The sequence below is a fragment of the Thamnophis elegans genome, chromosome 16 (genome assembly GCF_009769535.1).
Source record: "Thamnophis elegans isolate rThaEle1 chromosome 16, rThaEle1.pri, whole genome shotgun sequence".
Lineage (NCBI taxonomy): Eukaryota > Metazoa > Chordata > Lepidosauria > Squamata > Colubridae > Thamnophis > Thamnophis elegans.
Window position 1 is genome coordinate 2,951,492 of NC_045556.1, and position 26,686 is coordinate 2,978,177.

A 26,686-nucleotide genomic window follows, 5' to 3' on the forward strand; every position below is an offset into this window, starting at 1 on the left:
CCCCCCCAAACCCACAAGTCCATCCCACGGTCCAATCTCCCACTGCCATGCTGGCAGCTTCCACCCATCCCGTTCCGGTTCAGGTGCAGAGGTGCAAAGACAAAGGATGATGATTGGCTTTCTAGAAAGAATGTTGTTATGGCTACCTATCATCTAACTCCCTACAATCCCATTTTCCCACCATAGAAAATGCATAGCAGAAGAATAGAAAGTGTGGCAGGCCAAAGACCCAAAAGAAAAGAAGGCTGCAGGCCTGACACCTTGCTTGTCACTGTCGTTAAGGGAATCACCGCAGTTCTTACGTTACTCACACAGTTGTGAAGTGACTCGGGCTTCCCTGTTGACTTTGCTTGTCTGGAGGTCACAGAAAGTGGATCACACGACCCCAGGACACTGCAACCGTCATAACGATGAGTCAGTTGCCAAGCATCTGGATTTTACTCACTGCAGGGATGCTGGACTGTCCGGCTATCCTCTGCTACCAATGTGGTCGGCTGGGATGAATGTTATTTATTTATTTGTCTTGTATGCCGCCCACTCCCGGAGGACTCCGGGCGGCTCACAAAAGACAAGGGAAAGGGGGGAACAAGACAAAGACAACATATTAAAAACAAAACCAACATTCACAATTTCTGCGGAGGTAGATGATTCTCAGCTTCCCCCAGCCTGCTGGAACAGCCAGGACTTGGTGGCTTTGCGGAAGGCCGGGAGGGTAGTAAGGATCCGGATCTCAACAGGGAGCTCGTTCCAGAGGGCCGGAGCTGCAACAGAGAAGGCTCTGCCCCGGGGAGGCACCAGCTGACATTGGCTGGCAGATGGATCCGGAGGAGACCTAACCTGTGCGATCTAATTGTCTGAGAGAGGTAATCGGCAGGATGGCGATCTCTCAGGTACCCAGGTCCGATGCCATGTAGGGCTTTATAGGTAGCGACCAGCACCTTGAAGCGGATTCGGAGACTAATAGGTAGCCAGTGCAGCTCGCGGAGGATAGGTGTAACTTGGGTGTACCTTGGTGCACCACGATCGCCTCTCGCGCGGCTGCAATGTAAATAGAAACCATCCCACATTCTGAGAGAGCTTGTGGGAACCACTGCTTCATAGCAGTGTTCCAATATTTGAGAGACTACGCCAAAGAAGAGGTAGTCAACCAGAGGTGGGTTGCTACTGGTTTGGGTGAACTGGTAGTGGAAATAAGCGACTTTGGTTGATGTACCGGTAAGGACAGCAGGCTTGCCAGCCCCTGAACTGGTTCCCAGTGCCTGGCATGTATTTTTGACATTTTTTAATGTTCTGTGCATGCACAGATCTATTCACTGGCAACTGCTCACACATGCAAATTGCATGCACACAAACTAGCAGTAACACTGGCAGAAATCCACCCCTGGAGTCAACCTCTTCTTCAAAGCACCTGAGGGTAAACAAGAAGCAATGGGTGCAAAACTAATCAGGGAGAGAAGCAACCTAGAACCAAGGAGATATTTCCTAACAGTGAGAACAATCAATCAGTGGAACCACTTGCCTCCAGAAGCTGTGGAATGCTCCAACACTGGAAGTTTTTAAGAAGAGACTGGGCAACCACTTGTCTGAAAACCGTGTAGGGTTTCCTGCCTAAGCAGGGGGTTGGACTAGAAGACCTCCAAGGTCCCTTCCAACTCTGTTATGCTATTCTACTGAACTTTAGAGCCATGGGCTCCCCCTCTAGGGCAAGGTCATCACAAGGACTCCCTCTGCGTGTTTGTGTGTGAGAAAAAGCAATTTCACACATGTGCGAGAGAGCAAGGACCAGCCATAACACAAAATTGGTGGAGCAATTTAAGGGCCACTTATCAAGTGGCATATATCTAGGGGCTGAAATGGGTCAAGATGCTCGACTGATGGATGGGGTAGTAAAGACACCAGCGCGAATGCTAGCTAGGGAGAAAGCTTCTCCAGAAATCCAAGGTTATGTGTTTGGTGTGCAAATAACACACAGACAGGACAGACAGACACACACACACAGCTAAATTTACTCTACTTTTGTCAAGGTAGAAAAGAAATCTACCCGGCGTTTATATTCTGCTAATCAAGGCATCCTCATGTTTGCACAATCGTGTAGACAAGACCATATAAGAAAAAGGATTTATTAAAAGAGAGAGGTTGGGCATTTACGACTGAGCTGAAATGAATTTAACGGAGAGAGAAGCAGGAGGTATCGCAATTGGTTATCCATTTTATTAAATGCTAGAGTGGGACCGGGGTGGTAATGACGACGACAACCAACAACAACAACACAACAACAACAACCATCAAGGAAGAATTTTGGGCAATGGGATTGAATTAGAGAAGTGGCAGAAATTGTGGTCCCAAAATTATAAAATGACAATGTCAACAGCATATAAAGAAAAATTTAGCAATAGCAATAGCAATAGCAGTTAGACTTATATACCGCTTCATGGGGCTTTCAGCCCTCTCTAAGCGGTTTACAGAGTCAGCATATCGCCCCCAACAACAATCCGGGTCCTCAGGTAAAAGATGTTTTACAGGTGGCATCTACACTAGACGAGAATAGCAAGAATGTTCACGAACAAATCAGAAAAGTGTTGGAAATGTCGTCAGACACCGGGTTCATATTACCATACGTGGTGGACTTGCGCGGAAGCTAAAAGATATTGGACTAAGATCCACGCGTGGTTGGAGAAAATGACTCAAAAACATATAGACTTAAAACCAGAGATTTTTTATTTATTGGGAATTATACCAGAATTATATAATAGAGATTTGAAATATTTGGTTGTAAACATTTTAACAGCAGCTAGAATTGTATTTGCAAAAAAATGGAAAAAAATGAGAAAATACCAACGCAGGAGGAAACTATTCAAAAAATAATGGAATGTGCGGAAATGAGTACATTGACATTTGAAATTAGAGAACAAGAAGATAAAAGCGGAGCGAAAGGGGAGTGGAGTTTGCAGGAGACCATTAGTTCGCTTCATTGGTTCGTGACTCTCCGAGGCTCCTTGTCGAGTTTTGCAGAGATCGGCCTGGCAGCTCTCCAAGCCAGATAAGGTCTGTGACTGTAAATCCTCCCTTGAAAGACTTTGTTGGAGGTGAATGAGCAGAATTCACAGTCAATTAATAAACAGGGTTTTTTTTTTGTCTGGACCAGGAGTTTGCTTCATGCTCTTGGGAATCCTCGGTCAGAACAATCGTCACTAAACAAACTGTTGTAACTTGAGCACTACCAGCTCCAAATCCTTGGAACTCTTTCCCCCTGTGCCCCCTTTCTTTGTGTAAAGGACTCAATTTCTACTCGTCTCTTATTTTGGCAAGTGGGCAAAATCTAACATCAAGCTGTTTATTTTTGAACATCTGAGAACGAACTTCCACAATGTTCCTTTTTAGCCCCTTGCTTCCACTCCCCCACCCCCCCTCGGCTTAATAGCCTTAGGAGGCTAGCTTTTATTTGAGGAACGTTCTTCAGACCCTTGCGTTTTTTTTCTATTGCGATATTATCCACTTGTGAGCCACATAAAAGAAACTGTGTTTTAAGAGGATTTTCAGATTAGTGCTGTGCGGAAGAATTCTGCTGCATTATTTTTTTTTATTAAAAAAACCAATTCTTATTTCAAGAGAAATTATTTTTGAAGTTGTTTTCAAACGAGGGGAGAATTTTCAGGGGGCTCTGCAGGGCGCGAATGTGTGGCTCTGGCATGTATTGAAGTCACAAGAGCCCAAGAATGGATGTTGACACCCAACTTTTTGCTTGCACAATCCAGCATTCTGCAACCTCCTCAACTCCCATGCTGGGCTATGCTCAGGGGGAGGTGTCAGGCCTGCAGCCATATTCTCTTTTTGGGGTCTTTGGCCTGCCACACTTTTAGGATTCTACTAGGCATTTTCTATGGTGGGAAAATGGGAGGGGAGATTGTAGGGAGTTAGATGATATGTAGCCATAACAACATTCTTTTGAGAAACCCAAGGTCATCCTTTGTCTTTACACCTCTGCACGTGATCGGAACTGGATGGGTGGAACTGCCAGCATGGCAGTGGGAGATTGGACCATGGGATGGACTTGTGGGTGTGGGGGCAAGATCATGAACTTTCAACTGGGTGGGGGAAAACCGGAAGCTTTCAAACTCAAGGTTTCCCAGAGGTGCCAACATGGCTCCCTTTATAAATTGGAACTTTGAGCAATACTTTGCCTTGGATTCTGATTTACTTTTGGATGCTATTTGGACCCTGACATTAGGCTTCTGGGGGTTCGCAGGGGTTTGGGAGAACCTCTAGCTAAGATTTGCAGAGTTCAGAGAACCCCCAAATCCCAATCCTGGCTTTGGAGAATAGCTTGACTCCCTCTTCTTTGTGGCAGCCCCTCAAATACTGGAACGCTGCTATCATGTCACCCCTAATTCTTCCTTCTTCTTCTTTAGACTAGCCAAGCCCAAATCCTGCAGCCGTTCTTCATATGGTTTAGTCTTAGTTGCTCTTCTCTGAACTTTTTCCAAAGTCTCAACATCTGTTTTGTTGTTTTCTGGCAACCAAAGTTGGTTGCTCTGAAAGAAAAATAAGGAGCAAGCACTAGGCTGGTTGCCTTGAGATCCTTGGGGAAAGTTCTATAAACGATTTAAATCTGGAGTCTCCAACCTTCGCAACTTCATGACCATTGGACGTCAACGCGCAGAATTCCTGAGCCAGTCATGAGTCCACAGGTTAATGTTGACATAGTTGCCCATTCTTGCTATAAAGGGACATTGATTGACAGCGGTTAGCCCGTTTCCAGCCATTTCCCCAGGAGCTTCTAAGGCTTCTGTAGTGGCCATCTCCCTCATACTCTACAGGAGACCACAGTGGAGGTTTTGAAGAAGAGAATGGACAGCCACTTGTATGAAATGGTAGAGGGTCTCCTGCTTGAGTGGGGGTTGGACTAGAAGGCCTCCAAGGTCCCTTCCAACTCTGTTATCCTGTTAACTTCTCTTAAGTGGTCACAACGATAGAGCCAGTGGGATAGGAACATTCTTGTGAACAGGCTGAGAAGGTCCACATGGTTCATCAGATTCCTGGCTATCAGGGTGATTATCTGGTCTTCCATGATGGCTACCTGATCATGGAAGCCAGCCATGAATCCATAGGTCATAAAGTTGACGTAGTTGTCCATTCCTGCTAGATAGGGACATTAATTGACAGCTGTTAGTTTCCAGCTCTTTCTCCAGGAGCTTCTAAGGCTTCGGTTGTGGTCATCTCCTTCATACTCTACAGGAGACCAGTCCCAAAGTAGAGACCTTTGGCAGATGTTCCTAGCAAGACTTCCTCATAGCAACCGATCCAGAAGGAGGATTCCTTGCGGCCCTTTATAGTCGGTGCGGAATTTGAATTCCGTGAGGTTGGTTTGGTGTTGAGAGCTCCTTAGGAAGTATCGGTTGATTGGGGTTGGGAAGGAGCCAGTTCTATTTCGGTTGGCCTGCCTCGTTGTGTACAGTTTTGAATCAGGCACTTGACCAAGTGGTAGATTGTATCTACTTCCATCGATCGGTTGGCGGCTCCTTTGAGTGACATCAGGTTTTTTCCCCCAGATGTTTAGCCTTGAGAGCCTGAAGACAGCTAGATGGACGAGCGGTAGACGCTGCTGAATGGCAAATTTACAGAAAAGGGTGCATAGGATTTTCAGTCCCTTCTTGAGACAGCTGGCTATGGACATCAAACAAGTAACTAAAGAGATTCCTAGTGCTGAGCAGATTCTAAGGGCTTGACCTGATACGCAGTCCATCCAAGCTCTCCTAGGGAAGGTGAAGTTGGAGTAATCCAGCCTAAGGATCAGGGGTGAATCCAGCAGTTTCTGACAGGTTCTGAGAACTGGTAGCGGAAATTTTGAGTAGTCGGAGAACCGGCAAATACCACCTCTGGCTGGCCCCAGAGTGGGGAGGGAATGGGGATTTTGCAATATCCTTCCCCTGGAGTGGGGAGGGAATGGAGATTTGCAGCATCCTTCCCCTGGAGTGGGGGAGGGAATGGGGATTTTGCAATATCCTTCCCCTGGAGTGGGGAGGGGAATGGAGATTTTGCAGCATCCTTCCCCTGGAAGTGGGGAGGGAATGGGGATTTTTGCAGTATCCTTCCCTGGAGTGGGGAGGGAAAGGGGATTTTGCAGTATCCTTCCCCTGGAGTGGGGAGGGAATGGAGATTTTGCAGTATCCTTCCCCTGGAGTGGGGAGGGAATGGAGATTTTGCAGCATCCTTCCCCTGGAGTGGGGAGGGAATGGGGATTTTGCAATATCCTTCCCCTGGAGTGGGAGGGAATGGAGATTTTGCAGTATCCTTCCCCTGGAGTGGGGAGGGAAAGGGGATTTTGCAGTATCCTTCCCCTGGAGTGGGGAGGGAATGGAGATTTTGCAGTATCCTTCCCCTGGAGTGGGAGGGAAAGGGGATTTTGCAGTATCCTTCCCTGAGTGGGGAGGGAATGGGGATTTTGCAGCATCCTTCCCCTGGAGTGGGGGAGGGATGGGGATTTTGCAGTATCCTTCCCTGGAGTGGAGAAGGAATGGAGATTTTGCAGCATCCTTCCCCTGGAGTGGGGAGGGAATGAGATTTTGCAGGCATCCTTCCCCTGGAGTGGGGAGGGAGATGGGGATTTTGCAGTATCCTTCCCCTGGAAGTGGGGAGGGAAAGGGATTTTGCAGTATCCTTCCCTGGAGTGGGAGGGAATGGGGGATTTTGCAGTATCCTTCCCCTGGGAGTGGGGAGGGAAAAGGGGATTTTGCAGTATCCTTCCCCTGGAGTGGGGAGGGAAAAGGGGATGTTGCCGCATCCTTCCCCTGGAGTGGGAGGGAATGGAGATTTGCAGCATCCTTCCCCCACCACGCCCACCAAGCTGTGCCCATAGAACCGGTAGTAAAAAAATGGAATTTCACCTCTGCTAAGGATGATCTGTTGCTCCACTTGGTTCTTCATGTCTCCCAACAAAGATTTCTCTACTTAACCCACATTTGGATGATTGTTTGATAGAGCCAGTAAGAAAGAGCAGAAGATCCATTTATTCTGGTCTTTTTATAAAGCCTTAACGTGAGCAAAATATTGTTTTATATGCTGGGTCTCATTTGCAACATGCCCTGACAATCTGTATCCCTTAAGCTGTTATCTTGAGAGCAAGGGCTGTTTCCGTAATGTGTGTTGGATGCTATGTTAGGCAACCACAAACAAACAATCATAAGATATAATAACAGCTAACAAGCGCACACTTCAGCACCCCGTGAAGTCACTGGGATTTCTCCTTCCTCTAGACAAAGCTAACTAGGCCAGTATTGAATGCTCTTCTGAAGTTGTTTGGGACTGAAATATGTCCGCACTGCCCCTTAATGTTCATCTGTGAAACGTATAGTAGCTATTCTTGCTACCCAAATCACGAGGACCGTGAACTTATGGTTTATTTCTCTTTCATTCTCCTTCCTAGAGGGAGCCTAATCAGCGAGGAAACCTGGAACATGGGAAGTCATCCACCGATCGATGGAAGTAGATACAACCTACCACTTGGTCAAGTGCCTGATTCAAACTGTACACAATGAGGCAGGCCAACCAAAATAGAACTGGCTCTCTTCCCAACCACCAATCAAACAATACTTCCTAAGGAGCTCTCAACGCCAACCAACCTCACGGAATTCAAATTCTGCACGGACTATAAAGGCCGCAAGGAATCCTCCTTCTGGATCGGTTGCTATGAGGAAGTCTTGCTAGGAACATCTGCCAAAGGTCTCTACTTTGGGACTGGTCTCCTGTAGAGTATGAAGGAGATGAGCACAACAGAAGCCTTAGAAGCTCCTGGAGAAAGAGCTGGAAACTAACAGTGTCAATCAATGTCCCTATCTAGCAGGAATGGACAACTACGTCAACTTTACGATCTGTGGATTCATGGCTGGCTTCCATGATCAGGTAGCCATCATGGAAGACCAGATAATCACCCTGATAGCCAGGAATCTGATGAACCATGTGGATCTTCTCAGCCTGTTCACAAGAATGTTCCTATCCCATTGGCTCTATCGTTGTGACCACTTAACAGAAGTTAACAGGATAACAGAGTTGGAAGGGACCTTGGAGGCCTTCTAGTCCAACCGCCGCTCAAGCAGGAGACCCTCTACCATTTCATACAAGTGGTTGTCCAATCTCTTCTTCAAAACCTCCACTGATGGAGCACTCACAACGTCTGAAGGTAAGCTGCTTCACTGATTAATTGTGAGCGAATGTCTCAACCGATCTGGATGAGATTAGATCATGGTTGCACCGGTGTCAAGGTTCCAAATAGCATCCTCAACCAAATAAGAATCTGAGGCTGGAGATTCCGCAAAGTCCCAATTTTTTAGAGAAGCCATGTTGGCACATCTGGGAAAACCCAAATCCGAAAGCTTCCAGGTTCTCCCCACCCAGTTGAAAGTTCAAGACCCTGGCCCAGCACCCAGAGGTCCATCACATGGTCCAATCAGTCACTGTCCCAAAAGAAGATTCCTCCCAGTGACCCCCCTCCAGGTGCCGGGATAAGATAGCAATAGCAGTAGACTTATATACCGCTTCATAGGCCTTTCAGGCCTCTCTAAGCGGTTTACAGAGAGTCAGCATATTGCCCCCAACAATCTGGGTTCATTTTACCCACCTCGGAATGGAAGGCTGAGTCAACCCTGAGCCGGTGAGATTTGAACCGCTGACCTGCTGATCTAGCAGTAGCCTGCAGTGCTGCATTTAACCACTGCGCCACCTTGGCTCTTAGCCAAGATGACCTTGACTCTCCGAAAAAGAATGTTATTACTACAAAGCTCCCAGGCTCCATACGATGCCCCTTCGCAGTTTCCCATGATAGAATATGTGGCAGGCTTGAGGCCCACTGTAAAAGACGTCTGACTGTTGGCTGCCATGTTTTGGGTCTTGGGGTCACATCATCAATGACAAACAGGGGTTCCAACCAATATGGGTTCCGGATCCCGTCACAACCAGTACACTGCGCACAGAGCAGCGTCCTAGTCAGGCACCTCCTCGTGGAGGTCGTTCAGGCGCCCGCACATTGTGCACGTATGCAATTGTCCAGTTGCATTATAAACAGCTATGGAACACGGGTGGGAGACCAGGCCAAATAGCAATAGCAGTTAGACTTATATACCGCTTCATAGGGCTTTCAGCCCTCTCTAAGCGGTTTACAGAGTCAGCATATTGGCCCCACAGTCTGGGTCCTCATTTCACCCACCTCGGAAGGATGGAAGGCTGAGTCAACCTTGAACCGGTGAGATTAGAACTGCTGAACTGCAGATAACAGTCAGCTGAAGTGGCCTGCAGTACAGCACTAACCACTGCGGCACCTCGGCTCCTATTTCTTAGACATATATACAGAATCAGCCTCTTGCCCCTTCCTTCCTTCCTTCCTTCCTTCCTTCCTTCCTTCCTTCCTTCCTTCCTTCCTTCCTTCCTTCCTTCCCACTTATTTAGCAATAGCAATAGCAGTTAGACTTATATACTGCTTCATAGGGCTTTCAGCCCTCTCTAAGCGGTTTACAGAGTCAGCATATCACCCTCACAGTCTGGGTCCTCATTTCACTCACCTCGGAAGGATGGAAGGCTGAGTCAACCTTGAGCCGGTGAGATTAGAACCGCTGAACTGCAGATAACAGTCAGCTGAAATGGCCTGCAGTACTGCACCCTAACCACTGCGCCACCTCGGCTCTCTATAAGCCAGTGGCCGCTGCTCCTGGCTACTACCGGTACGGCTGAATCGGGCCCTACCACCCGGAACCCACAACTGCTTCCAACCAACGTCCTCCCGCTAAGGGTTGGAAAAATGTTTGGAAGGAATCCTCCTGCAAAAACCAGCCACTTATTCCACCTCAAGCCGAAAAGAAAATCCAGCCGGCAACCAGGTTTATCTGGGTCAGAAACTACTCTGAAATGCAGGTCAAATGCCACTAAGGAGAAGCAAGCAGCAGAAATCTCTAGAGTTGTGTTAACTAAATTGAAGGCGCCCGTCGCTCCCTTGGAAGCACATGTCAGAAGCCGCGCGAGGGGTGGGGAAGGGGGGATACGAAAAGAGAAGGAACAGAGCAGATTGTCACTTTGGTTTAATTTCTTGGAAACGCACCAGATTACATGTAAAGATTACATTTGCCCCTGAAAGACCGTCCTAAAAATGGGGGGGGGAGGGGTTATTTACAAGGAGAATATCAACTTACAACCAGAATTGAACCCAATGTTTCTGTCGCTAAGCAAGACATTTCCTAAGTGGGTTTTACCCCATTTCTTTCTTCAGTTGTTAAGTGAATCACGACAGTTGTTAATTCAGTCACACTGTTGTTAAGTGAATCTGATTTCCACATTTGACTTTGCTGGTCAGAAGTTTGCAAAAACCCCAGGACACTGAAACCGTCATAAATACAAGTCAGTTTGCAAAAGGCCTGGCTTTCTGAGCCCTTAAGTAGGAAGGTTGCATTATCTCAAGGGTAAAACAAAATGGTTAGAAGTCCCTGTTTCAGTGTCGTTGTAAACTCTGAATGGTCACTAATGAACTAGTGAAATTAGGGTAAAGTAAAGGGTTCCCCTCGTACATATGTGCTAGTCGTTGCCCTCTAGGGGGCGTGCTCATCTCCGTTTCAAGCCGAAGAGCCAGCGCTGTCCGAAGACGTCTCCGTGGTCATGTGGCTGGCATGACTCAACGCCGAGGGCGCACGGAACTGTTCCCTTCCCACCAAAGGTGGTTCCTATTATTCTTACTTGCATTTTTTACCTGCTTTCGAACTGGTAGGTTGGCAGAAGCTGGGACAAGTCACGGGAGCTCCCTGTTATGCGGCGCTAGGGATTCGAACCGCCGAACTGCTGACCTTTCTGATCGACAACTTCAGTGTCTTAGCCACTGAGCCACCGTCTCCCTACAGTAAGTCAGGGACTATCTATATTTCTCCAAAATGCCTCTCTCTCTTAAAAAAAAATTATTTATTTGCAACCTCTGGTGGGAAGGGGAAAAAAAAGGCTTGGAACACAGGAAATGGAAATCAAACCAGCACTTCGGTTTTAATGAAGCATTGCCAATGGAGTTGCCTTTCACTCTTACAGATGTAACACACCTTCCGCCCGACATGTACCGGGGTTTAATGTGATGCTCGTGCAACTATGCCGTTCTCCTCTCCCCTCCTTCCCCCTCCTCCTCCCCTCCCTCCTGCAGCACACATGGGGCTGGATTAAAAGGCCGGCTTTGTGTTTGTTTACTTGTGCAGAATGATTTTTCCAACAATGTTCTTGCCTGGCTTAAGGAACGTTTCATTTGCAAAGCAATTACTGGAGCGCTGGGGTAGGAAGCTGCATTGCCAGCGAGCCACAAGGAGTCGGTTTTGCGCTGAAGTCATGTGAAAACCGAAGAGATTCCCAGCTGAGGCAAAGCGAACATCTGGTTGTAGGAAAGCAGACTTTGGATCAAGGAGTCCAATATTCCTCCAACTTGACAACTTTTAAGTTGAAGGGGACTTTCGACTCCCAGATATTTCCCCAGCCAGGATGACTTGGGTTTAACAGATCAACAGTTGGAAGGGACCTTGGAGGTCTTCTAGTCTAACCCCTGCTCAAGCAGGAGACCATTTCATGCAGAATATGTTCTGAGCAGGTTCCCAAGAGCATGAAGCAAACACTTTGTCTTGGCAAAAATTACTTTTATTAATTTTCCTGTGAATTCTGATCATTCACATCCAGCAAAATCTTTCAAGGGAGGATTTAGCACAGACCTTATCTGGCTTGGAGCTGCAGGCTAAGATCTGCAGAAATTGGCAAGGAGTCTCGGAGAGTCACAAACCAATGAAGTGAACTAATTGTCTCCTGCAAAGTCCACTCCCCTTTCGCTCCTCTTTTATTCCCTCTGGGAGGGGCCATTCACGTCCACCTGTGGCCTTACTCCCAAGTCGACCCCTGTTCTTTAGCTGTCCCTTCCTCTGGCAGCTCTGCCATGCGCACACTGGGAACAGGCTCCAGATGTTCCTCTGCCTCACTGATGTCTGACTCAAAGGGACTGTTCAAATTTGCAACGACGCTGATAAAAGTCATCTACCATTGATCCTTGCACTCACAACTGTCGCCACATCTCCATAGTTCAGTTATCAAAATTCAGACCCTTGGCCACCCCAGCGTTGTGTCATTGCTATTTGACCTTCCCAGATGTTTTCCAGCAAGCAGAGTCCATGGGGGGGGACACAGCTGGATTCACGTAATGACCACAAGACTCGCTTAAGAACTGCAGCGATTCACTTCGCAACGTCGGCGAAAAGGTTCTCAAAATCAAACCCGACGCCCCTTAACAATCGCTTCGCTTAGCAGTGGTGTTCCCGATATTGTCATAAGTCGGGGACTATCTGTGTTTGGTCACCCGACGCTGCAAACAGCTGACAACTTTCCAATCTACATCCTGGATAAAACAGGGGGGAGGACATTTGCACTGCAGACCTGTGGCATTTGTCTAAGATATGCTTCATTTTCCAAGCTGACATTTCAGCAGTTGGACTCCAGAGACGGCCTCCAGAGCAGGCCTGCGCCACCAAAATGTCATGGATTAACAAGTAGCTTTTATTTTTTCTGAAATTCTGGGGCATTTCTCCCCGCTGAGATCCCCAGATCACTTCTAGCCTCCATTCTCCACGAGAAGGCACCTCCTTCCCACTGAAGAAGACATGCCACCGACCAACACATCCAAGGAAAATCATCCAGATGCCTAAACAACTGTTGACAATGCAAGTTGCTAGCCAAGGAACTAACATCACCTGGCTAGGTTTAGGACAAGAAACCATGGTTGGAAACTAATAAAAAAGAGAAGCAACCTGAGATTAAGGAGAAACTTCCAAACTATCATGCCTGCAAGCCATCTTTTCTTTGTCGACTTCACTTTCTACTGTGGGAAATGGTAGGGGGGTTTGTATGGAGTTGTATGGATATGTAGCCATACAACGTTTCGTAGAAAGCCAAGGTCATCTTTTCTTTTGGGTCTTTGGCCTGCCACACTTTCTATTATTCTGCTATGCCGTTTCGATGGTGGGAAAATGGGATTGTATGGTTTAGATGCTATGTAGCCATAACACATTCTTCTTAGAAAGCCAAGGTCATCTTTGTCTCTGCAACTGGCCGGATCTGGATGGGAGGAATCTGTGTTCGTGGCAGTGGATGATTGGACCATGTGATGGACTTGTGGGTGTTTGGGGCAGGATCTTGAACTTTCAACTGGGTGGGGAAACCTGGAAGCTTTCAGATTCGGGTTTTCCAGATATTCCAACATGGCTCTTTTAATAAATTGAGGAATCCTTTGCCTTGGACTCTGATTTAATTTTTGGATGCTATTTGGAACCCTGACGTTAACCAGGATATCTCTTAAAGTACTTCACCAACTATCCTGAAACTTGGGGTGCTGTCCAGGGTCCTGAGCCCCTGCGTCAAGGGCGGGGGGGGGGGCAATGTTATGACATGCTATCTGGGAATTTATTCCCAGAACTTCCCATTGGTTGGTTGGTGAATTCTGGGAGTTGAAGTCCACAAGCCTTAAAGTTGCCAAGGGGGTGGTAGTGACGTTGGCAAAGCTTCAAATTTATGCAAACACCACAGTGTTAAAGTGACTAAGGGAACGTCTACACTCCAGGAAATTGGGGGGGGAGGATCCCTGGAGAGGCAAATTGAAGAGTCACTAACAAGAGTCTGTGAAACCTGAGTCACACCATCAATGGATCCTACACCACCATCTATGGCACTTGGCCTTCCCGCCCCCCTCTCCACAGTCTTTTAGGGTAATTGATGTGGCCTTTCTTCATCGCCGGATCTCACTGACGCTCATGCTTAGCTCTTGCTCACTTTCTGATTGCATATCTGGTTCACTGCTTTGGCATCTACCGAAGAACAGAAAGACACGTGAGAAGCTGATGGAGAAGCTGATTGCAATCAGCGGGAGAAGAATACACCAGGGCGAAATGCTGACTCTGCCGATAAATGCAGTTGCCAAAGGGGTAGTTGTAACTCAACTCAGAGGGCTAGGATGATGCAGAAGTTCATGTTTCACATTTCCATTAGCACGGAAGGTCATCAGAAGTTTTGAGGGACAGGCTAAAGCTACACACTTAAAGGTAAGGGTCTGGGGAATGGCCTAGGGTCAGGTCATTCTCCTTCTGACACGCTATTTGGATTTTTGTCATCTGTGGAGACCAGGAACATTCCTGGTCAAACCAAGCCACATCATCTCTACCTGGAATAGCTACTGAATTTCAGATGGTTGGTTGAAGGGGCGTGGCGGCTCAGGGCTAAGACACTGAGCTTGTTGATCAGAAAGGTCGGCAGTTCGGCGGTTCGAATCCCTAGCGCCGCGTAACGGAGTGAGCTCCCGTGACTCGTCCCAGCTTCTGCCAACCTAGCAGTTCAAAAGCACGTAAAAAAAAATGCAAGTAGAGAAATAGGAACCACTTTTGGTAGGAAGGGAACAGCGTTCCGTGCGCCTTCGGCATTGAGTCATGCCGGCCACATGACCACGGAGACGTCTTCGGCCAGCGCTGGCTCTTCGGCTTTGAAACGGAGATGAGCACCGCCTCCCCTGATACATTATGTTACTGATATGGAAACGCTGTAATGAGTGTTTGATGTTGATGTTTGATGTTTATTAACATTTGTAGGCCGCCCTTTTCCCTGAGGGGACTCAGGGCGGCTCACATAAAATCAGGGAGGGGGAATACAAACAATGACGAGACACTATAATAAAAGTAATAAGCAACATACATTCATCATTCGGGGAGGGGCGGCTATCCTTGTCCCAGGCCTGGACGGGCTAGCCATTCTTGAGGGCTGTGCGGAAGGTCTGGACGGTGGTGAGGGGTACGAATCTCCACGGGAGTTCGTTCCAAAGGGTCGGGGCTACTACTGAGAAGGCCCTCCTCCTTGTAGTTGCCAGCCGGCACTGGCTGGCCGATGGAATACGGAGGAGGCCCAATCTGTGAGATCTAATTGGTCGCAGGGAGGTAATTGGCAGAAGGCGGTCTCTCAAGTATCCAGATCCACTACCATGCAGGGCTTTATGGGTGACTAATAGCACCTTGAAGCGCATCCGGAAATTTGTGTTTTGTTTTCGTGTTTAAAATAAGTTCAATACAAATTATTTTGGTGAGGCGAGGCTTGTCATAATGGACCCGATGCATTGGCTGCCTTGAAACTCCAGCTCAAACCGTTTAGGTGTCAAAACCCAGGTCCGACTCCAGCATCATTGCAGGAGCCCTCGGTGGTTAATCAGTTCAGACTTCTGGCCAAAGCTTGGAATGCTTCTCACTTGGCAGAGCGGGGAGAAAGAGGGAGAGGGAGAGAGAAGGAGGCGTTGTGTCCTAACCTTAGCCTGGATCATCGTCCGTCTGCCTCTGCAAACCCAGCGGACCCAGGTGGAGCATCTATGCCAGTTTGGCTCCTGTCCCTTTGTTACTCTTGGCGCGCAGAACATTAAATGGAATGAGGACATACCACGGATGCATGTTAATGAGATAAATACTCTTCCTCCTGGTGCCGGCCTTTGCTGTGTTTTCATGCATAATGCCTTCGATCTCCTCTTACAAGCAAAAGGTGTCGTTTAATTAACTCATGGGCTGCTTGTTTCGTTTCGGGAGGCTGAAAGGGGGGGAGGGGGAGTTACGCAGCAGGCCTGGCAGAGGCAATGGTGAGAAGAACAACGTCTCCTTGATGTGGTGTTGTTAGGATGGCGGATGGTTGCGGGAGGAAAGGCGAAACAAAAAGCTAAATGCAGAAGGAGTGATGGAGCACGGGGAAGGTGCCAGGAACAAGTGTTGTGCCCGCCAGCTGGCAGAAGATCGGACAATGAAGAGGTTGAGGAGGAAGATGGGCCAGTCCTGGAGTCTGGGGAAGGCTCTGATGAGGGCTCTGCGTTGGAGGCAGAGAGGGGGCCAGGGCCGTCTGACAGTTATCAGCTGCCTTCAGAGTCAGACATCAGTGAGGCAGAGGAACAGCTGGAGCCTGTTCCCAGTGTGCTCATGTGCAGAGTTGCCAGACGAAGGGAAGAGCTAAAGAACAGAGGTCGACTTGTGAGTAAGTCCACAGGCGGACGATAAATGCCCCCCCCCCAGTGGGAAGAAAAGAGGAGCGAAGGGGGAATGGAGTTTGCAGGAGACCAAAAATGAAACATTGAAGAGGGGCTTGATCCAAGCTTATGGTTTATTAAAGACTGATGGTTAGGAGGTCACATGTAAGCCAAGGCAATCCATCTCAATGTTTAGGACAAGGTTGTCCACTCTTGCCAAGATTGGCTATTCTGGGAGTTGAGTCCATAGCTCTTAAAGTTGCCAAGGTTGGACATCGCTGATTGAGGACCACAATTGTCTTCCTGAAGACCAACAGCTCATAGGATTGGCTCTTCCAAGTTCTCTAGATCTTCATGGGCACTTCTTGGAGAAGGAGGACGATTCTTCTCAGAGTACAAGGACCATAATTGAAAACAGGAGGCAGACTTCCAAATTGAACACAGAAGGATCTGGCCTGCAACTTTCGCTGCTCGAATTTGGAAGACTTCTTGAAGCTAGCAACATGGGTTCTCTTGAGCTGCTGGCCAAGTCTGAATTCCAAGCTGATTTACTTGTCCTTTGGGGGTCATTATTCTCATTCCCTGTTGAGGGGAACTCCAAGACAGAATAGCTTATAGTTTGTAGAGAAAACATATATTTGGATAGGTCAAGGATGTTCTGTCGTGGCCTTTCGTGGCCTTTACAGCCATTTAGACTAGAACAATGTTTCTCAACCTTGGCAACTTTAACTGCGGGACATTACACACCAACCAGTGGTGGGTTTCAAAAATTTTTGGAACCTCTTCTGTAGGTGTGGCCTGCTTTCCAGGTCCACTGGTGGAACCTCTTCTAACCGGTTTGGTAGATTTGACGAACCGGTTCTATCGAATTGGTGCGAACTGGTAGGAACCCACCTCTGGTTAAAAGTAACTATAAGAGTGTATATTTGTGAATGAATTTGAAAGAGAAAAATAGAAAAAAACTTTCTTAAAAACAAAAGTAAGATGGGTCTTAATAAGCGATTTGGGAAACAAGTCCAGGTAGCTCAGAACTATCCAACACGGAGGACGTAAGTATGAATCCGGAAGCTTCTTGAAGGATGCCTGATCTTAAGAACCATCGTATTTGTTGTTCCTCGCAACATTTCAGGATCAACCCAGAAGTGGAAACGTGAAGGCAGAGCTCCAGGGACCAGCTGCTCAGGAGCCTTGAGGGAAATCAGGTGAAACAATAGCATCTTTACCTGAAAGTTAAGGTAGAGCGTGTTGCATGGAAGGAAGTATAACAGCTGGAGCCAACACAGCCGTAAACAGGGGAGAGAAAAGAACAGGATTATCGTCGGGCCCTGTTGAGTCGGGAACTAATTTGTGGTCCATCAAAGGAGACTCGGTGGAGGCTTCAACCTGAGGGTAAGGGGCTTCTTTTGAGCTTCTCACGCTTGAGTGATCAGAGGCATCTGATAAATGGACGTATGGATAACAGGAGACGAAGAGGACCGTCTTCCTGCCTCACAAATCCCTCTCTTGGCATCGGCTGGTCCCTGAGGAACCTGGTTACTTCTGAGGAGCAGCAGAAGGTTTGATTGTCCTCCCCAGACAATCTCACCCTGTTTATTTACTCCAGCGAATCTCAATCTTTGTGTGTGTGTGTGTGTGTGTGTGTGTGTGTGTGTGTGTCAAGATGAAAAAGCAACAGTGAGGTCAACCTCCATATCAAGTGACATGAAATCCAGATAATTGCTGTACCATGAGAGACAGAGCTATTGATTTTTGTTATTGTTGGTTTCCACACGCCACCCCCTGGGCCAACGTCCTTGGAGACTGCATCTGCTACTACAATTTGTAGAACTTTCACAGGCTCCTCAAGTCCCATACGGCTGAATTTTTTTGTCAGCTGGACTGACTTTTATGCAAACGCAAGGAATTCAGCGTAGAGAAATTCCCTTTCTCTCTCTCCCCACCCCCCAAGCAAGGACATCTTAATATACTATTGAGTTCCCATCTGCATTCCACATGAAAATCTCCTTGGGCACTTGACTTTCACTTGGGGAGCTGTTGTTTTTGGTACCAACACATTCATCCTATCTCCACTTTCCCACCGCAGCCATTTCCCAACAATCATTGATGATTCATTCCCAAAATGTAGTAGTGGCAAGTTTAATATCTCAAGCGACAATAGATACGTTGACAACTGACAATGAGACATGTCCCACCAGTTGGATATGACTGGGACACTTCCTACTTGTGTGCTTCTATAAGAATGTCTTTGTTCACTATTCTGGGGAGACAGATACACCCCTGACGTACCCCAGCAAGGAAGTTCTTATACTGGACACAGATCAATAATCATGGACAACCACGTCAAACAACAAATCGAGAATTAAACTGTGGTGAGAAGGGTTCCCTAGCAACCACAATGAGAATGAAATGCATGCATTCTTAGTTCTAGAAGGTTTTTTTTTTAAAAAAAAGGCAGTTGTTGGGCTTTGTTACCTATCTCTATGCTTACGATTTGCTTTTCTACAAAATTAGGAGCTTTCTTTGTTTAACACCAACTTCTTTCAGTCAAATCCTCTGGAGTTAATCTGTTGGTACTGTATTTTATCGATTCTTCTCAGTTTGGTTCTCTTAACACTCCTGCCATCAGCTGAAGGCGAGTGATGGGAAGTTAACAGGAGAAGTTAACACCTGATTGGTAAATCAGTGCTCATTTGGCTGGTGCATTTATGGATATTAGAGAAGACAACCCAGTCGAAACCTCCTTAGGGAGTGACAACATGTGCCTTCGTTGTTAAGGATTCTATCTCCTGTAGAGCACATGAGGGTAGAGCAGCTCTGCTTGGATTCAGTTTTTACTTTTTATGGAAAAGGGCGTTGGAGGTCTTCAAACTTGGCAACATTAAGACTTGTGGACATTAACTCCCAGAATTCCCCAGCCAGCATAATTTACTCTCTTGTAATCCCTTCCTCTGCGATCTCTCCACTTAGATCAGAGGTCTTCAAATTTAGCAACTTTAAGACTTGTGGACATTAACTCCCAGAATTTTCCAGCCAGCATAATTTACCCTCTTGTAATCCCTTCCTTTGCAATCTCTCCACTTAGATCAGAGGTCTTCAAAATTAGCAACTTTAAGACTTGTGGACATTAACTCCCAGAATTTTCCAGCCAGCATAACTGATTCTCTTGTCATCCCTTCCTTTGCAATCTCTCCACTTAGATCAGAGGTCTTCAAACTTGGCCACTTTAAGACTTGTGGACTTCAACTCCCAGAATTCTCTAGCCAGCATAATTTACTCTCTTGTAATCCCTTCCTTTGCAATCTCTCCACTTAGTTCAGAGGTCTTCAAACTTAGCAACATTAAGACTTGTGGACATTAACTCCCAGAATTCCCCAGCCAGCATAACTTACTCTCTTGTAATCCCTTCCTCTGCAATCTCTCCACTTAGATCAGAGGTCTTCAAACTTGGCAACTTTAAGACTTGTGGACTTCAACTCCCAGAATTCTTCAGCCAGCTCTGCTTTTGGGATCCCTGGATTAAATGAAGTTGGTCACCCATTAATAGCAATAGCAATAGCACTTAGACTTATATACCGCTTTATGGTGCTTTGCAACCCTCTCTAAGCATTTTTTTTACAGAGTCAGCCTCTGGCCCCCAACAATCCCATTCCTCATTTTACCCACCTCAGAAGGATGGAAGGCTGAGTCAACCTTGAGCCAGTCAGGATCAAACTGCCTATTTTCAGGCAGCCGGCAGTCGGCAGAAGTGGCCTGCAGTATTACACTCTAACCACTGCGCCACCGAGGCTCATAAATAAGATAGTGATGGCCAGTGGAGGAAGAAGCTAATCCCTTTCCTCAGGGTCATACTTCTGTCCCACTCCCAACGACCACCTGGGGTGGACGGATCATTTCTCCAAATTCAGATCTGCCTTCCGCTTTGTCTCCAAGGGCCACGAGGGTGCAGCTGACCCCATGTCATCCTTCTGGTCGCTGCCTGGGTAGGACATTCCTTTTAAGGTTTTGGTTTTATTTACACTCCCCTCGGAAGGTGTTAGCTCCGGGATGAGTGCGAAAGTGAGACCTTGCTTAATGTCAAGCCGGCTTCCCTCAGCAACCAAGAAAGGAACCACTTAACTCCACTTCGCAGAGTTAAGAGTACTTCTACTGGTTATGAAAAGATAGCAGCTAAGCAAAGCAAGATCTGAGGCAAAAGAAGAAGAAGAAGAAGCAAAGAGAGGAATCGGAAGGATTTCTTCCTCGCTCTTCCCTTCACCTGCAACCGTTGTGCAATTAGGCTTTCATTGACAGGACAGGAAGAAGGAGAAAACGGTTCCACCATACTTGAGACGGTACAAAGGGACAGGCTGAACTCAAAACAAGGCATTCTTCTGTTGTTGTTTTGTGGCTGTCATGTCCTGGTGACCCCATGGATCAGAAACGGCTCCCTTCATCAGAGGCCCAAATAAGTCTTAAGTGGTCTCAATTACTCCTTTCTTCTTGCTCTTTCTCTGCTCCTGTTGTTGTTGTTTTTTAAATCAACACACATTTCTTTTTAGAGCTGAGTGGAAGAGGTCTCCGTATTCCTCTCCTTTTCGTGAACCTCGTTCCTCCGCCAACGGATCTTCAAAAGCTTGCACACCCCTTCTAAGACAAGGCAGGGCAAGAGAGCTTGACAATAAGGCAAGGCAAGAAACAACGGGTGGAAACTAAAACAAGGAGTGAAGCCACCTAGAACTAAGGAGAAACTTCCCAACAGTGGGAACAGTGAACCAGTGGAATGGCTTGCCTTCCGAAGTTGTGGATGCTCCATCACGGGAGGCTTTTAATATGAGGCTGGGCAGCCACTTGTCTGGAATGGTACAGGGTCCTCCTGCTTGAGCAGGGGGTTGGACTAGATGACCTCCAAGGTCCCTTGCAGCTCTGTTCTGATTCTGGGTGCTCCATCACTGGAGGCTTTTAATATGAGGCTGGGCAGCCACTTGTCTGGAATGGTACAGGGTCCTCCTGCTTCAGTAGCGGGTTGGACTAGATGACCTCCAAGGTCCCTCCCAGCTCTGTTATTCTGTGCTAAGCATTTTTCTGATCCTGATTAGCCAGGGCGTGATAGTAGATCTCCCCAGGAATCTGGACCCAGATGAAGCGTTCGGATTTCACAGGAGTTTAAATCACCTTGATCTCCAGGCGTTGGCAGTGTGTTCAGAAGACAGGTTTGGCGTTTGACAGTTGAGTAAGGATGGAGTCCTTTCCTCCTACTGTGGAAATTGTTAGGAAGGAGTGAGCCTCAACCAACTGGAGAAGCAACAGGTTGGGCCAACACAAAGCTGCCCCCAATATAGTGCAGATTTGAATTGAATTGAATTGAATTGAATTTTATTATTTGTATGCCGCCCTTCTCCGGGAAGGATTCAGGGCGGCGAACAACTCAAAAAGGGAAAAGGGGAACATAGAACAGAATACAGATAATTAAAATAAACAAGAATCACGCAACCACACAAGTCGAGAGGGGAGGGGAACTCATCAACCCCAGGCCTGCCGGCAAAGCCAGGTTTTGAGGGCTTTTCGGAAGGCCTGGAGAGAGGTGAGGGTCCGAATCCCTGCGGGGAGTTCGTTCCAGAGGGCCGGAGCTGCTACGGAGAAGGCCCTCTCCTGGGTAGTAGCCAGGTGGCATTGGCTAGTAGACGGAACCTGGAGGAGGCCAACCCTGTGCGATCTAATGGGTCTTTGGGAGGTAATTGGCAGCAGGCGGTCTCTCAAATGATGGGGCTTGGTCTTACCAGAAAATGAGCTGGTTGAAGGCATTAGAAGTGGAGAGAGAGAGAGGGAGAGGGAGAGGGAGAGAGAGAGCAAGAGAGGTAAAAAAAAAATACTACCTTCCTTTTGAATAGAGCCATTGGAGATGTTTTATGACGGCTCTGTGATATTATTGTAATGAGGTTTTATTTTTGTAATCTACTGTAAATGGTTTATTGTGATGTTTCTTTATTAAAACAAGCTTCAGTGTGCTGGTTATTACCTATTGTCTGATTTCCGTAATGGCTTACCCTCTTTGGTTTTTTAAAATGAGTTTTGCGCTTTAGAAAACAATCCTATTTAGGTACGGCTGTAAAATTCAGCATCTCCTTTTTTAGCTCTCTTGGCTGGTTTTCAGTGAAAGGAGCTGGCTGTTTCTTTACGCTCTTCCCGAAACGTTTAGGGTTTAATATCTATGCAGATTCTCAGCCATCCAGGTCCTGGTTGTCTGAAAGGTGCATTTTTTCCCCCAGAAGGCAATTGGACTTTCTTGGTTTTTCTTTGAAGATGCTTCACTTCTCCTCCAAGGAGCTTCTTCAGCTCTTGCTGGATGGTGGGGAATGGAAGGATTTATACTCCTTGTAAACAGCTGGTCATTTGCATCCTTTTGGAGGGTCCTTGAGGCCACTTGGAAGCTTATCTGTGTCCTCAGGGTCAGCTGAGTGGTGCAAATGGTTCCTGTAGTCTGCAATTTTTTTCCCTCTGGAATCCCATTCCTGCTCTCACACTATTCCAAAGGCGTCTATCCCAAATTATGACTTCACAAAGCTATTCGCATCTAGGCTTGGTTAATAGGATACTGTGGACTTGTAAAAAAAATTCAAAGCATTTTGGATAAAAAATATGGTGGGTTATTCAAAATATTCTTAAAAAGAGGATAAAGTTCACTCCTCAGTTATTCCTGCTAGGTATAATTACAGACTGTACAGTTATAGAGACTAACTTGATTTTGAACTTAATAACGGCAGCAAGATTGTTGGTGGCGCAGTACTGGAAGAAGGAAGAATTGCCTACTATTCAAGAATGGACGTTAAAAGTAATAAACTTAACAGTGATGGCCAAAATATCAGCATGTTTGAAGGACCATTCAGATGAGAAATACAAGTCAGAATGGAGAAGATGGACTGATTGCTTCTTGTTCTGCCCTCAAGTGCCTTGGAGAATAGCTTGACTCCCTCTTCTTTGGGGCAACCCCTGAGATATTGGAAGGAAGGAAGGAAGGAAAGAAGGAAGGAGGGAAGGAAGGGAGGGAGGGAGGGAGGAAGCAAGGAGAGAAAGAGGGAAGGAAGGAGGAGGGAAGGAAGGAGAGGAGAGAAAGAGGGAAGGAAGGAGGAGGGAAGGAAGGAGAGGAGGGAAAGAGAGAAGGAAGGCTCTCGATTAGTTTCCACCCATTGCTTCTTGTCCTGCCTTCAGGTGCCTTGGAGAATAGTTTGACTCCCTCTTCTTTGGGGCAACCCCTGAGATATTGGAAGACTGCTATCATGTCTCCCCATAGTCCTTCTTTTCATTAAACTAGACGTATCCAGTTTCTGCAACCGTTCTTCATATCTTTTAGCCTCCAGTCCCCTAATCCTCTTTCTTGCTCTTCTCTGCACTCTTTCTAGAGTCCCCACATCTTTTCTCCATCGTGGCAACCAAAACTGGATGCCGTATTCCAAGTGTGGCCTTACCAAGGCCTTATAAAGTGGTATTAACACTTCACGTGATCTTGATTCTCTCCCTCTGTTGATGCAGCCTAGAACTGTGTTGGCTTTTTTGGCAGCTGCTGCCCACGGTTGGCTCCTATTTAAATGGTTCTCCACTAGGACTCCAAGATCCCTTTCACAGTTACTACTGTTGAGCAAGGTACCACCTATCCTGTACCTGTGCATTTCGTTTTTCTTGCCTAAATGTAGAACCCTCCTTTTTTTTTCCATGATTGAATTTCATTTTATTAGATAGTGCCCAATGTTCAGGTTTGTCAAGATCCTTCTGTATCTTGAGCCTCTCTTCTGGAGTGTTGGCTATTCCTGCCAGCTTGGTGTCATCTGCAAATTTGATGAGTTCCCCTATTTATCCCCTTGTCCAAGAAATGTTCTTACTTCTCCCTGAAGGAAGCTGCATTATTTCAACAGCCATAGCTCAGCAAACCAGATTTTTTTTCCCTTTAGCATAATAGTTGAACCTAGCTACAATATAATCTCTTGCGGCTTAACATTAGCGGCAATTAAACAGGGGTTCTCCCAAGAGATTGAGTTCCCTCTCGCAAGCAGGGTGGGAGACCTGTTGTATCTCCAGATCTTGAGCTTAATCTCCATCCTACCTGAGTCCCGAGGCTCTTATGCTTATCATCCTGGCTTGCTTTTTTCTTTTCCTTTTTGAAACTGTGGCATTGCATTTCCAATCATCAAAGACGAAATAGGATTTTCTACAAGGTTACCCAATCCACTTAAACCTGACACGATGTCCTCTCCTCGGAGAAATGCTTGAAGTCCTCTTGCTAATCCTTTGCCCCTGCCCTTGGGTGATTTCCATTTCAATTGATCCTACTCTGTGTGACCAAGTGTGCAAGAGAGAGCGGGTGATATATTACACTTCCTTCAAAAATAATTCTATTACCGCTGGAAGTTTCCATATACTGTATTTAATCACCGCAGCCTCACTGGAGGAGAAAGGAAGGAAGGAAGGGATGGAAACCCCCAGTGTTAAAAGCCCAGTTTCCAGCAAAAGGTGCTATCCACCAAGTAATTAGCCATTTGACTTCTTCCTCTAACTTTACACACAACTCCTACAGCACACTTCATACCATTTCGGTTCTGCTAATTGGGACAGCCACCGCGGGAAGAGAAAGATGGAATTGGTAGCCTTATTTGTTTGCAACGGGGTTAAAAAGAAGGATGCAAGAAGCATCAGTAGCACTGGAGGTAGAGGGAGAGGAGATGTTATTATGGTCTTGATCTCCAACGCAGGATGAATGGATGTTAAAAATACCCAATCTTCTGGGGCAACGTTAGAAGGCCTTAGAATGGTAAGAAGGGCCAGGGACAGGAATCAAAGTGGGACATGTTTGGCCCAGCCACAATGGATTCTGGAGATCCGCAATCATGCAGGTCATGGTTCTGTCAGGCCAGATCAGATTAACAGAGTTGGAAGGGACCTTGTAGGTCATCTAGTCCAACCCCACCACCCCAACCCAAGCAGAAGACCCTACACCATTTCTGGGGATTCAACCTGGAAATAAGGAGAAATTTCCTAACAGTGAGAACAATGGACCCAATAGAACAGAAGTTGCCTTCAGAAGTTGTGGGAGCTTCATCCCTGGAGGCTTTCAAGAAGAGATTGGACTGCCATCTGTTGGGGAAGGTGCAGGCAGGGTCTTGGGCAGAGGGTTGGACTAGATGACCTACAAGATCCCTTCCAACTCTTGTTAATCTAATTCTTCTCACTAGGACAGATTATAACAGAATAACAAAGTTGGAAGGGACCTTGTAGGCCATCTAATCCAACCCTCCACCCAAGCAGGAGACACTACACCATTTCTGACAGATGGCAGTCCAGTCTCTTCTTGAAAGCCTCCAGCCTCCTACAGAAGAGGTTCCAAAATTTTTTGAAACCCACCACTGACTTGCATGCTTCAATGTTAGAGTTTCTGAGCCAACATTACTGGAGGAGGAATTCTGGGAGTTGAAGTCCACAAGTCTTAAAGCTGTCAGGTTTGAAGACCCCTAGTTTTTTTTCCTAAAGGGTTAGCGGTGCAAGGATCTTGTAACTTGACAGCTTTAAGACCTGCATGCTTCAATGCCAGAATTTCTGAACAGCTACTTGGACCGACCTAAGTACTAATTCATAATTTCATATCCGGTCACATGGGCGGCAAGCCACTCCCATCTGGTCACATGGGTGGCAAGCCACTCCCATCCGGTCACATGGGTGGCAAGCCACTCCCACAAAGGAGGCCACACCCACAGAGTAGGTTCGAACAATTTTTGAAACCCACCACTGCCTCCCTCCCATTTCCAGTGAGAACAAGGAGACGGAGGTGCAGAATCCTCCTATAAAGTAATGACAAGCCATGAATCTGTTGCCAAGGAATCTCATCCTAAGTCATCTGCTCGGCTGCTTCCATCATGGCTCGGTTCCATCAGGTCCTTCCCCCTGGCCAGCTGGGCTGCCCCGCCCTTTTCTCCCAGGTTCCTCAGCCCCGCCGCAGGACACGTCTGTGCTGTTCACTCCTCTTGTGCCTCCCCCATCCCTCCCAATTTGTTAAACCTTGGATTGCACATTGAAGGCGACTTATTGTTCTCTTTCAAGTTGACACAATCATTTTGCTTCTCCACTAGGCTGCTCTGACTCATTGCCTTTGCATATAAAGCAGGGAGGGAGAAAGAGGGACCAGCGGGCAAGGAAGGAAGCGGGAGGGTGGGCGGTGGGGGAAGCAGGATTTAACTTGCTGTAAGCCAGATCCATATGTGCAGGAAAGGGAGGAAGGAGGAGGAGGAGGAGGAGGAGGAGGAGGAGGAGAAGGAGGAGGAGGAAGGATAACAGAAAGAAAAGGGTTTAGCTTTGCTTCCTGCATTTCTGAGAGGAGGAGGAGAAGAAGAAGAAAAAAAGGAGGAGGAGGAGAAGAAGGGAGAGAAGGAGAAGAAGGAGAAGGAGAGGAAGGAGGAGGAGAAGAAGAAGAAGAAGGGAGGAGGAGGAAGGATAACAGAAAGAAAAGGGTTTAGCTTTGCTTCCTGCATTTCTGAGAGGAGGAGGAGGAGGAGGAGAAGAAGAAGAAGAAGGGAAGAGGAGGTGAAGAAGAGGAAGAGAAATAAGGAGAAGGAGGGGAAGGAGGAGGAGGAGGAAGGAAGAAGAAGGAGAAGAAGAAGAAGAAGGAGAAGAAGAAGAAGAAGGAGAGAGGAGAAGGAT